General features: G+C 37.1%; 1 protein-coding gene across 5 annotated transcripts in view; it reads left to right on the top strand.

Annotated features, from left to right (window-relative positions):
* Positions 1-14,157, top strand: part of RBFOX1 (RNA binding fox-1 homolog 1) — a 504,918-nt gene that overhangs the window by 443,608 nt on the left and 47,153 nt on the right. The window lies entirely within an intron of this gene.

The raw sequence follows: 14,157 nt of genomic DNA, 5'->3' as shown, positions 1-14,157 counted from the left end.
GCTCTTGTTAAAGGTAAATGTGGTGTTTGTAAAAAAAAAAGTAAATGTGGTGTTTGTAAAAAAATGTAAGTAATGTCAACGGGTAATTCAGTGTTTTCAGTTATAGTTTTGTACTCAAAGTATATATATATATATTTTTTTAAATTGTCTATATTGCAATGTTGTACAGAAATGGTCAGAAATTCTAGTGATAGTGACAGTTTTTGGAATCTAATACTGTTGGGTGCTCTGCCTTTTGTGTAGAACATGATGTGTTTCTTCTTCTGTCCTGCTCACAACTGTGATTTATTGCACATAACATATTTTATCATGCCACCATTTGATTTGGTCAGGAAGCAAATAGAAGTACTCTATTCATAGAATGACTTCATAGTACGAAGTCATTTTTTACTAAAGGAGCAGCCTCTATGTGAGGGGGTATTTTGAGTCATAAAAAGCTGCCCTAATAAAAGAAAAGCAGAAACAAGCTGACACRATGGGTGCTGCTATTTTTCTGCACAAAACTTTGGAGTAGAGATGTGTCCTCTGAAATTCTGAGCAGAAACCTCTCCTGAGAGTGTTTCAGATTGGATTGGTGGTTGCACTGATGCTCTTTCTGGCATCCAGAGGGATGAGAGGCCTGGAGCTCAATGCAGCAGCAGTAACTTGGSTCTGTGTTATTGTGGTGCTCCATAAAAAAAAATACCCAGTCTGATTTAACAGCATTATCAGACGTGCTCTTTATGAGGAYGGTATTCAATCTAGAATGCATTTCTGTTCTATTAAAGCTTATCTAGACTATGAAAATTACTATTTTTTTTTAAATTAAAACCATGAATGAGGACAAAAGAGTTCCATAGAGATCATCTCTACAGTCATGCAGTTCTCTTATGTCAAATGCTATCAATGGCATCCCTAGAGCTGCTGCTTCTCCAGGACACCTATGGGATCCCCTGTAAATCCCATATAAATTCCAGGATACATATGGGATCTCCTTTAAATCAGGAGTCTGSAGTTTACAAATGCATAGCAAACTAAATGTTTCAAGTGTTTTAAATTGCAAATTAAATTGTCAGTTAAGTCTGCATTTGCTTCCAGGTGCTCCAAGAATATTTTCTAAGATGTCACCTTTCCCTAGCTGTGGGGTTTTATTTTTTACTTCTTGTAGTAACACAGAGATGTGAAGTACTTGCTGTTTAAATTAATGCTCCTTTTGGACATTTTTAGTGCACTCCTCCTTTCTGACTGGAAATTATTTTTCTGCAAAACGATCCAAACATTTCACTCATCTCAGTATTAGGGAGCTTCTTTTAGAGAGGAGGGGGCAGTGTTATAATTTTCTGAAAACTGCTCTTCTTTGAAAGCTTTTCATGACTTTACCCTGTTGCTGCTRTTGCCTCACTGAGTCGTATCCCAGGAAATTTATTTCTGCTGTTTCCATCAGATGATATTTCTGCTAATATTGAATCCCTCAGTGCTCTGGACTTCACTGTTCCYATTCTGTCTCCTGAGTCAATCCCGCTGAAAAATCTTATTTTGCCGTGGTGTTCCTTGAATAATGATAYCCTAACAAACACCTGTTTGTTTTCAATTATTCCAAATACTGAAGTAAACAGGCTCTGCCTATCTGCCTCCCAGTGGGCCCTGTGTAATACACAGTTTCATAACAGGCATTGCTGGTAGCCCTTGCAGGAGAAATTATTGCACTTTTGTTGAATCTGTGTGCGTGCAAGTCATGATTTTTCTTTTGTTGTTTATAAAATTTCATCTTGCTGAAATGCAGTTTCCCCTACAGGGTCACAACTCCTAATAACACAAAATTACTACAATTACTGAATATTGTAATGAGAGTTTTTATTTCTCCTTATTACAAAACTTCCAATAAAGATGTAAAATAGCTTCATTTTTATAGGAAATTCTGCTAGAAGTGAACAGAAATGAAGGTTGACTTTCGTCTCATTTCTTTTATTAGTTTAAAGATCTTCTATATTCCATTTTTGTGCACATTTGTAATATTGAAATTATAACTGATAAGTCAACATTAGCGTCTAGGAGATGAATRCTTGTACTATTATCATTCCATGTAGACAACAATATTGCAGCCTTCCTTTTTGAATAATTTGTTAATCGTTTATTCTGTTACTGCTGATATGGTAACTGTGATATTTCAGAACTGCTTACAATGTCGGAATTAAGAGGTTTTCAATTTGTAATGTTTTAACAGAAGGGAAAGAGTCTGCTGAGATTTTCCTGAAGCTGTCTGAGATATTTGAAGTTCTCTAAGTGTGAATAGCATTTAGAATTTTTCAGTTACTTGCAAGAGGACAGTCCCCATTTTTCAAAGTGTTGTCAAAYTTGTCTGTACATCTTTTGCTCCTGAGTTATAAGGCATGAAGGACTGAAACGTGGTTGTAAGATGTATTTGTCTTAATTTGTCCGGCTTGATTTCTCACSAAACCTTTTGGTTTGTAGTTGCACTGGCCACTGGTTACCTCTGAAGCCTCTGCACRCTTTTACCCCTTGGCTCTTCAGAGAGAGAGAGCCAATTCTTGTGGCTGCTCTTTCCCTTCTGATATTTTATTTCTCCAGGTTCTATTTTGTGCATCACACCATACATTTTCCAGCACAATGATTAGTTACCCCTCTGAATATGCCAGGAGATGGAAACATGGCTCTGCTYCCTCCCATCACTTCTGGCCCCTCGCATAATACAGGAAGAAATGAGCTGTTTCTCCTGCAAGCAGTGGAACAAATCAGCAGCAATAGTCTCTCATGCCTCATCTGTTCTCTTATGCTGAAGCAGAAGATGGGACCTGGATCAGTTTTTCATTTGCACAYCAATTCTCAGAATGGATAATTTGTTATGTAGGGAGCAGGGTTTCAGCATGCCAGTGTTCCCATCCCYGGGTGGGACAATCAGGGCAGGAAACCTTGGCTGCTGTGGATTCCCACAGGATTGGCATCTCCAGGGCAGGACTGACCCACCAGATTGCAGTTAAATCCTGCATCATTAATGCAGGATGTAGACAAGTATTGGAAGGAGTTATATMCAGCCAGGAAAGATTGGACTTCACCAAATCCCAGTGAGTCAGCACTCATTGGAATCTTCCCAGAGGCCCAGGAAAACTTCAGTTTTCTCACTGAAACTTAGGAATGGAACAGTTTGGCTGCACATAGCTGACAGTCTCTTTCTGCCCTCGCTTCTTTAGAGTAGTTGCTTCCACAGGAAATTTCAAAATCCTAAAGAAATTTGTATCTCCTGGTAAATGAGAAATATATCAAGAACAATTTTGGAACTCTTCCAAATTGGAGCCACACATGAGCTGATCTGTGAAAACATTAAGACCCTGCTGGACAAAAGAATGATTCCAAAGAAGAGAAAATKTCTGTCTCTGAATGTCTGTATCACTGTACTGCCAAGGACAGTAGCACAGCTGGGTATATATGGTTGAGAAAGGTGAAAACACAAGCCTGAATTGATGGAAGAGCTGTTTTGTGCCTATTTTCCCCAGTTTTCTATAACGTAGAAGAGCCTGAAAATGTGAACAAAGTAGACGCTCATGAGACCCAAAGTACAGGGAAGAAGGAAGACATGAAGTTGTAGAAATGTGAAGTATTCTGGCTGGAAGAAGCAGGCTGCAGCAGGGCTCCTGTAAAGACGGAGCTGTCCCAGCCTTCAGGGTCACCTGTTGGGTGTCCCAGTGTCCTGGCCGTGGACCCCTCTCTTGTTGATGTCATGGTTGCTGTCCCTGGGCTCCCAGCCCTCGCTGGCTCTGCTCCCCTGATGACACCCCTGTCCTTGGTGTGTGTGGAACAGGAGAAGAATTTCCAGCAGAAATCCTCGTGCTYTGGACTGGTTCACAGCATTCCTGGGCTCCCCCAGCCCTCGCTGGTGGGGTGAGGCTGCAGCCTGGAGCAGCACCCCATTCCTCAGGAATGTCCMCTTGTGCTGCCCACACCCCAACGGGGCACAGATGGAATTGAAAATATAATATAAAGGGAGGTTTAAAGCCAGCTAAATATTTTTTACTCTCTAAATCAGAGCTTTGATCTCTGAATCTTTTGGGTCTTATTTTAGCTCCAAGTAAGCAYGAAGATACTTGAATTACTGAGTGGACTTTTCTGCTGTTGAAGGGACATTTCACTGTAAGCTACGTGAATAGGTCCCACTTATGGTAAAATATTTTAATATTTGTTCACAATGATGTGCAGATGAACACCTCTATTTCCCACAAGTTTAGCATGCCCATAAAAGAGAATTTTCTTTGACTTCAATGAGTACATTTTAAACTGAAGTCAATTTTGGCTTAGATTTTCYAAATGTTAGAGTTGTTTCATCTTCAGCAAGCCTGCTTATCAGCTCCTAAACAAATCTTTCATACTGCAATCAAGYGATAGAATTAAAGGAAGAAAAATATGAAAATGCAGAAATCCGATATTAATTCGTTTTATTTTATCATACTCAAGGGCAAATGAAGTTGATGGCCCATTTTTAATTGATATATTGATTACAGTTTTGGAAGAAGCGGTGGTGGAATGCAGCAAAAATGATTGAGGTGGTACAAATGCTTATAAATCTGTCCCACATTGTTCGTGTTCTTTAATTGTAATTGTCTGATTAAACTTCCATCGGTTTCTGTAATTAACCTAATGGTCTAAATGAATTTCCAGATCACTGGTTATTCATTTCAATATAGAAAATGCCATTACATTGAGTTTAATTAATACTAAGTAAGTTCACAGTCCATTGTACCATTAGAATAGAATTTTATTGTTTTAACTGTTTAAATTATGAATATTATTCCCTCTCATCTTGTTTGCCCCATTTATGGACTTGAGCRTTCATTTTCTATTCATACTAAAATATTTCTATTCATACTAAAAGCCTAAACCCCTTATAATTAAAACATTTAAAACCCAATGCTCTTCAGGCTTGCATCCTCAAAATATAAGTACAGGCGCTTTTTTTTTTTTTTTTGTATTTATTGTTTCAACTATTTTTAAACAGAATTCAGTCAGTGCCAAAGTCATAATCCCATGATATGCCCTGGAACATCTTATTTGTCTTGATATTCCTTTCACAGAAGTACATATGACAGATAAGCACTCACCAGAGAAYGCTTTTGCTTTGCGTCAGACAGATATTAAAACAATAAACTATGTTGCCCTGGGATTTTAGCTTATGAGCGACCAGGAAACAACAAGGCCAAGATGAGATGTTTTTGAAAGGTGGGAAGGCAGTTCTTTTGGAAAATTCCCTGGAAACCTTTGGGCCTGTAATATTTTTGACAAGAAATATTTTTTTCATGCTAAAGTTTTTTGTTTTTTTTTTATAAAAGCAAATCAAGAAAATGTGCTTCCTTCCTTCAGAGCAGGCATTAGGGACGTTCCTAAATTATCCCAATATTCCTACTAATCCAGTATGTGCTAGAAAAGGAGGAAAATCTATGTCACAAACATAAAGTATTAATTACAGGATAAGGGAATTTTGTTTTTTATCTGTGTTCCCCATTAAAAATGCCAGCACTTACATGTAACAGATACATGTCCTAGTTTTAAAAAGATCTTTTTTTTCCTGTGGGTGTTTTGTTTTAAGTCATAGAGGGARGATACTTCAGGAACTTGTTGATAGAATAAATAAAAAAATCATAAAGATACATTTTGCATTTAGAAAGACCACATTCACTAGTAGGATTTAATGTATTTAAGGACTCACTATGTTACAGAAATGAAAATTAAATCAAGCCTGTCTATGCAGCATGTCCTTTCTTTAGTAGTAGGTTACTTGGCTTAGAAATATTAGCAAACCACCAAAAAGATGCTGAGTGAAACTCTGTCCATGTTTCTTGTTTCACTGAGGACATTCCAGATTTTATTTTTCCACGGTATTACTAATGGATTGAAGGAAGATCTTTGACATCTCTAGTATGTTCTGGGATATTTTAAATACCGAGGAGGTTACACAGGGAAAACAGAAATTTTCAAAGATTGCAAGTGCACTTCTGAGCCGGATCATTAGTGGGAGCATTTGGAAACCTTGATTCAGTTGATTTTGTCAGGTTTTTGATTCTGTTGATTTTGTCAGATTAATCTGTTGCACACATGTAATTACCTGAAAATTACACTGTAATGATGGCAGCTTGTTGACACTGAGGGCAGTGTAGGTGCTTCTGGCACTTGGTGTATCCTTCTCTGCATTTTTTTATGCAAGACATGACTGACCATATTCAATCAAATGGACACRTATTGCAATGATTAATTTATTCTGATTTTATTGTTACCGTTTTTCTTAATTTAACTGTTTGGGAAGCTTGCCATTTTGAATTACAACACGGATCAGGAGCAGTTTAAAAAAATCGGTATTCATACGGTATAAAGAATTTGCCAGCACTGCAGAATTTCTGAATTGAATGTAAAAATGTTCTCTGAATTAAATTTTTAATTGGTCCGTTTTCTCTCAAGCTAAATTGGAATGGCAGATYGCTTCATCGCTGATAAAATATGTATCAGTGGGTTGTATTTACACATTGGTGGTTTTGTCTGCTTTTTATTGCTTYGTAGGAAACAGGTAGAGCACCCCCTGTAAAGGAGGCTGAGATTGACCCAAAATCACCATTGCAGGGCTGAAAAATTCCTGCCAAAGGGAAATGTCTGTACATCTGAGTACAGCAATCACATATTTAATTTCCAGGTGACAAAAGCCTTGTTTCTGAACRTTTAGGAGTCAAACAATCTTTCGGTGTGCTTCCTGAATTAATTGCCTTTATTTGTGAAGAGAATGACCCGGTAGTAAAGAGGAAAGCTCTGCCCAGTGCACTTCTTGTTTGTGTGTTAAATACAATGAGTWTCAGAGAAAGCTTAAATAAAGAAGATATCAATAGTAAATAGGAAGGGAATGGGTTTCCATAATTCCCTCCATGATGTGTAAAAATGTAGACGAATATTGATGTCATCTCATGTTGAAAAGTCTTTAGAAAGTTTTTAAACTGTTCTGGCCCATTGTGCTGGGCCTTGCCTTGATGCAGGGTAACACCACTGATTTTCAAGTCAGATAGTTATGAAGATAGTACAAAATTAACACAATTGATTAAAACTTCATTTACATGCATTAAATTATGTTCTTGATTTAAATGTTATCCTATTTTTAATTGTAAAGTAAACCTCTTGGGTTTTGGGTTTTTTTGGTTTGTTTTTGTTTTTGTTTTTTTTTTGTAGTATTGCCTGAAATGATTCCTTTAGGATTTTTGATGTTCTGTATCAGCATACATTGYCTTTTTGTAACTATTTCAGGAAAATTTTCAGAAATTTTCAGTAAAATTTCTAGTTTACTTTCTCTGTATCCATATTTTAAATGGTGACTTACAAGTATCACTGTGATATATTTTTTAGTGCTCAAAATCTGTAAACGTGGCTTTCATTTCACTCCCATAACTGCTTTTGAGGGCCTGGCTGTTTCTCCTCATCCTGCTGTTGATGTGTGTCGTGCTGGAGCAGTGAGTTTGACCTAGCAGGCTTAGGAGTTTTGAAAATAGAGACAATTCCTTAATTGTTGCTGACTTTTTTTCCCCACTTATACACAATCCTKCATGTGGGCAGTGGGAGATGGATGGCAAGGTCATAAATTGTGGAGAGTATCTCTGTCCTTTGGTTCAAATAATAAAAATTGTGTGTGGCCAAGGAGATCTGGGAACTCCAAACCCTTACCTTGGTGTTCTGTCGGTGGAGAGGCAGCAGATGGCCCCTGGCAGCACTGGTGACTGACCCATGATTTTGAATGCTCTCAGAAGGCAGCTAAATAGTGACAATTACATTTTATATTATTTTGCATCACRTTCTTTGGTACAGTTGTACATCAAAGCCTTTGTGCATGTCCTGGACTTCTGAAATCTCTCTGGCTCTCCATCCCATAACCTCTCTGCTGTTGCTCGTTTTTAGCACCAAACACACAGTGTTGACTCAACATCTCAAATCATCCTGTCTTTCAGACAGTAAGCTCTAAATTTTGGGGTTTTTCAGCTTAGCATGTAGGATTTGGTTTCAAATAAAGGCACACCTTAATGTCACTCTTTATTTTGTGATGATTGCTGTTGAATCATCATGGCTCTTAGAAGCATTCTGTGAACAGCAAAATTCAACCTGAATTTCACAGACAGTAAGTGCTGTTTAGGAATTAACATTTTTGGTATCAATGTGACTTTGCAGGTGCAGTTCTTTGCTTTGACAATTTTTCCATTATGGTTTGGATTAGGTTAACAGCTGGGGTTTCCTCTAGCACTTCCTGCCTAAATTGTTCCCAATGCATTCTGACAAGGCTCTTTTTACAGTTTAATAATTCTGTTGAGTTTCAGGAATCCTTCTGCCATCCAAACAGTAWTTCTTGTCACTACATAATTGACTTTCATAAACATTCAAATTACTACATTTTGTCATCTCTTTATAGCAGTGCTACTCTTCATCCAGCTTTTACAGCCATGGCCCTTTTGCTTTGTCKTAGAAATGGTGTTTAGTCAGACACAGGGGATTTTTTTCATTTGCTTGAAACTTTTAGAAGTYCAATAACTGGGAACACCAGACAAGATATCGATCACTTTGATCATCTATATTTGAAGATTGTTCTTTAATTTAAGATCAAATGTGTCTCCTCTGATCTCTGCTGTTTCTTTCCCTTTATGGCCTGGGTGCTTTGTTTTCACCTCCTGAGCTTTTTCTTCATTTTTGTTGTTCCTTTAGTGAAAAGCCAACTATTCCTCAACTATTTGTAATTTCAGCTATGCAGAGCTCTCTTTTGGATATTAACTACTTCATATGTAATTTCACCACCAATTATAGCATTTTTTTTTAATTAAAAGATGTACGCTGGTGTCATTACATGGCTTTACAAAAAGGGTTCTCAATCATCTCAGCTGATCCAAAGGGATCTTTGGATCCCTTCATGTCCTCAATTTTCTTCTGCTTGTTTTTGGAGACCCCTTGATATCTTGGGAGCTCAGGTKGCCGTGATCCAGTTAAGGAATTTCTGATAATCACAAAATCACTGAATGGCTGAATCTGCCTGGCGGAGGCTTGAAGGACCTCTGGAGAAACTTTTCCATCACCTGCTCCAGCAGCAAAGCCTTGAGCTCTCCAGGACCACAAAGAGCTGGGGAATATCTCCAAGGATGGAGATTCCACAGCCCCCCAGGCACCTGTGCTCATCACCCTCACAGGGAAAAAGCTTAGACAAGAGGAAAAGACATTTTCCAGGCTTGGGCTTCAAGATTTTGCTCAGAACGTTATAAATTAATAGCATTTAWTGCTGTCAGTATAGATCAAAACCAATAGTGGGTTGTTTATTGGTACATGAGATGAAACAAAGGCGGGCAGATAAAAAGAACAAGTTCTATCCAGATTTAAAATAATTACAGGGAAGTCACCATATGCAAGTCATTGAAATGATAGATCAGTTAGATATGAAAACAACTTCGAGCTGAAGATAACCAAATGGAAAGTTTTGTTGGAACAGTTAAGTGTCTCCCTATAATTTAACGTAGGAATAAGCACATTAAATGGTAGGTGGCTCTTTACTAAAATATTTAATTTATGTTTTTTTTCATGCATTTGATTATGGTTTGGYATGGAAAAATCRAAAATCTGWTTTTKCCCATGTCCGAGGCTGAAATATTTRWAAACAGTGTGTTAAAGYAGTTGCCTGWCCTCCCTCTAGAAATATTYACATACACATCAGTAGAAAAAGTTTCACCAAATTTAYGTGAAATTTGGTGCTGATTTGGATTTGACAGGAAACTTAATGCAGTAGTGTTGTGTAAAGGGATTCAATTACAGTGTGCAGTGTTTTGTAAGTAACTGTCTTGCATAAAAAAGTTAATTAATCAGAGCTGTGTCAATTTCCTTGTGCCATGTCAATTTGCAGCAAGGTAATTAATCACTAATCGCCCAGCGTGCAGCAAACTAAGGGACAATCCATGAGTCATTTGTTGTTATTTTTTCCCAAATAAATGGCACACAGAGCCATGAAGAAACACATCTTRCCTTTCATAATATTTTTATCGACAGTTTTGCATGTTGTAATAGACTGCAGCAACAAGCAGCTGTAGTTCAATGGAATATGAATATTAAAGAAACAAATGAGAGCAGATTTATAGGCCATTGCTTCTCTGTTATGTCAGTTTTGAGATTACACCGAGCAAATGAACAGTGAAAAATTACTCTTCCATGTGGAGAATGGTGATTAGACTTGTACATTAATTAGAGATTTTTGTTTTCCTTTTTAATGCATTTCAAATGAGAATGTCCTATAAGTAAGGGTTTCTCCAAAATGCAGATTWATTCATTCCTAAACAACAGTGTATAATACTGGCATGTATTTTTTCTACAGTAGTAAGGCAATAGTCATTCTATAATTTAAAGTATGGTTGAAAAAAAATAAATAAATCATGAAAGAAAGAAATAGAAGTGACCAATTGTGACTGTGTTTGATGTGTATGGGAAATGTGCTTTGAATGCAGTTAATCCACAACTAGATTCCAGAGAAAATCATCTCACAGCAGTGACAGGTGAAGAAATGTATTTTCAGCCTGCTAATTTTAAACACTGCGAACTTTCTAAAGATTTTTTTTACCCTGAATTTGAAGTATGTGTATGTTCATATATTCATATTTAATTTAAAAGCCTTTTCACGTAAAATCTGTACTAACAGAGCTTACATTTTTGCTTGCAGTGTGCTTTGGTCTGTGTATTTAAACACACAAATCCTCTTTAGCACAGTGTTTATAATTCTTTTCAAGAATGCCACTTAATAATACTTATTACTATTGCAGTGGAGGGAAAACACAGCGCACATCGGGATAAACCGCTGATTCCGTCCCTGAAATCTCAGATAATATCATACAGATTATTCTGCTTAGCCTCTCTCAGCACGCTACCCATTATATCTCTTTGTTTTTAATTTATTGAGCTTCCTCGACGGGGATCCTCCCGAACCATGGGAATAATGCAAATGCGTCTCCCCGTCTTTGGAGCAGTTAAACTGTGCCGCAGTAAATTAACGATAAACTGACTCCAACGTGATATAACATTAAAACCCTTCCCGTAAAACATTTGCAAACTCTGGGTGGCGGATGACCCGCCAGTCTGAGCGGAGGAGGAGAGATGAGGAGCGGTGAGAGGTGGATTTGCTCATCCATTTTGATGGCACACCTTTCTCGGGGCATATGGCRCCCTCATACAAATTCAAACCGCAGCACAAATGTGAAGAATAATTGCCCATTAAAGTGGCTGTATATTTTTATGGCTTTGATACAAAATCTGCCCCCTGTTGTTTTTTGCATCTGCTGCTCTTTCATCTATTCCAAAGCTTTAAAACTTTAATACGCAGCGTATAACCCTTAAGTATATTTTTGCCAGTTATATTCCTCTTTTTTTTGGGAGAGAACTCAAGCTTTTCATTGCTCTGTCAGCCTTTATTTTCCCAGGCCTATGTTGAGACATGGTGCCTACAAAGTGCCCCTCTCTGTCATGTTCATTTAATAAAAAATTAGTAAAACAAATGCTTATATTACATCTTCTGGGACAAATTAGGATTTGATTAAATTTCATCTGTGAACACAAAGATTAAGTTTTTCTCCCTTATGCTCATATTTGCTTTTTCTATAAAAATCATTCGTTACCTAAATTTTCCTGATATACTACCATGAATCCTGTTAATTCCAAGAGCCTTTTTATTTGCTTATATGTGGCAATTTGCTGGCCAGATTTCATGTTTGAGATCTAAACTGAAGTTCAGTRAAGGAGGTACCCTGACAGTGATTCCATGTTTATAAAGGGAAAAAAGAGAGAACTTTGTAGACAATRTTCATTGTAATAATACATTTAAAAATTTTATCCTCCTAAGTATACAAATAGAACAAATAAGTTTAAAGAAGAAATCTTACCTGCATAATATTCCTAAAAAAATTAATTTAGGCTGCAGTAGATGATTTGTGTGCTTTTTGGATGATTACATTAAGCAAAGCCAAGGATTTCTACAGCATTTTGTTTATACTCTAATTTTTTTTTTCAACTTGAAAAAGTAAAATTGCAGTTTGACTGCAGGAACTGATTTTTGTGGTGCTGTTGTAGTTTCATTCATATTTGAGTAGCTGAATACAGAATGGATGAGGCCATTAGATGAAAATGTAAATTGTTTTAATTGTTTTCTATGGCTTGATATTTGATTATATATTGTCCTTAGGGAAGCCTTCACTTTTTAACCCTCATGTTATCACCTCTTATCATCAATGTGTTTTTGGAGAAATCTGCCTTTTCTCTGTCACAGATCTGAAGAATTCCAGCCATGAAATTACTTTGATGAATTTAAGTTACTTTTGCTTAGAAGTGGGCTCAGATGCTTCCCTGCTGAGAGTCAAACACATTTCCAACCCCATTATAATAGCGTTTTCACTCACTGAGTCTCAGCAGATTGGCGCTGAGGCACTAAGGAAGGTTGACCTACAAACTGTAAGTCATTAAAACCTCTACCCCTCCTGGCTACTACATTCATTACTTTTGGGACTGGTTAATAGCATTTAATGCTTCCTGATGGGACAGCCCTTTTCATAAAATTCTCTTTATGAAGTCCATTCTTCAGCTGTGTTCTAACGGTGCCACTTCTGCTGGTTATTTTGGGGTGAAGATATTAAAAAGTTGGTAGCAAAATAAATTCTGTGGTTATTACCTATTCCTGCCCATCTGATTTCTTATCAGGGCTGAAGTAGTGTAACAGGATTTTTCCTGAATTCAAATCCATGGTGATAAAACCTGTTGATTATTGATTATTTTACCTCTAATCTTGATCTCTGACATTGCCACCTGACGATASAAGGTGTGTTTGAAGATACTCTGATTTTCACACAGATCCAAATCAGGTTTTGGGATGGATATGATTCTCTTACGCAAACTCAGCTGTTGGACCTCACAAGATTGCAAGACCCTGCAATTTCACTCTTAATCCCATGTTTCCCATGTTGGGTTCCATCTTACCTGATCCTCTTCCTGACAGAAAAAATCTCTGCTCTGCAGTGAATTTTTCTAATTGCATCTATGAGCTTTTTTTAATGCTTTACTTTACTTTAGACATTTGCTGCTCCATGACTTTATTAAGGCAAGCAAAACAATTACTTTACTTTAGGCCTCTCATTCTAACTCGTCCTTTGTGTTGCAGATCCTTTGAAAATGATAAAAAATCACTCTCTTGTCTTAACATCTCCCATGGCTGCTGAGCCTCCATTGCAGGTTTTAGATTTAGTAAACACTTGTGGACTAAGTGGCTCTTCCTACTCTCTCTGTTCTCTTGCCTTTTYTCCTCTTTTGTTGGGAGAAAGCCTTCTTTCTCATAAAAATGTAATTTTTCTTTTAAATTTTATGGCTTTTTTGACTTATTCATTGATGGGGCACTCTGCTTTAACGGTGACATTTCTTTGTAGAAATCATTCACTGTCAAAGATTTGAGGTCAGTGGCCTTCCCTACCATTCTTTCCAAGGTGTGACTGCCATGGAGAATTAAGAGAATTTAGGATAAATGCTCAAATATTAAATATATATATATATATATATATATAAATATGTTTGTGTGAAACATATTATATGTGAAATATATTTTGTTTGTTTGCTGGGTTGGATGGTACAATTCAAAGGAAAAAAATGTTCACAAATTTCATTCTTTCACAGGGGTACATCCCCGGTGTCTCCCAAAAAATCCAGCTGGTTTTAATTGGATTTATATTGACTCATTTCTTCTGGAAATCAGGAGATAGGCCCTTCTTCCCACAGCTGTAAGGGGTGCGGCTGCATACAGGAGTTGATGGTGAATTAATTTCAGAACATTTTACAGCAAAAATATTGTTTAAGACCCCAAAAGAACAACTGCTGTAAATATTGACAAAGGTAGATGTTCATTACATTAATTAAATAATTAATTACTGGAACAGATCTCTGGGCAGACTTTCCAGATCATGCATTGCAAGCCCACAGTGGTGTTAGATATCTTCCATTGAGCTTAGACTTCTTTGGAATTAACTGGGTTTTCTCTATTCATGTTTGTCCTTGTGGAAGAGTGTTTTCTATCCATATTTAGAGAACTACAGATGCAAGTGAAGAAATTCTAAGGTTGTCAGACTGAATTACTCTATTTTGTTGTTTTGG

Source organism: Malurus melanocephalus, unplaced genomic scaffold (assembly GCF_030028575.1).
Source record: "Malurus melanocephalus ecotype Western Australia unplaced genomic scaffold, MMel_1.1 scaffold_295, whole genome shotgun sequence".
Classification (NCBI taxonomy): domain Eukaryota; kingdom Metazoa; phylum Chordata; class Aves; order Passeriformes; family Maluridae; genus Malurus; species Malurus melanocephalus.
Note: the sequence above shows the minus strand (reverse complement) of the source record. Positions and strands in the feature narration are given on the sequence as shown.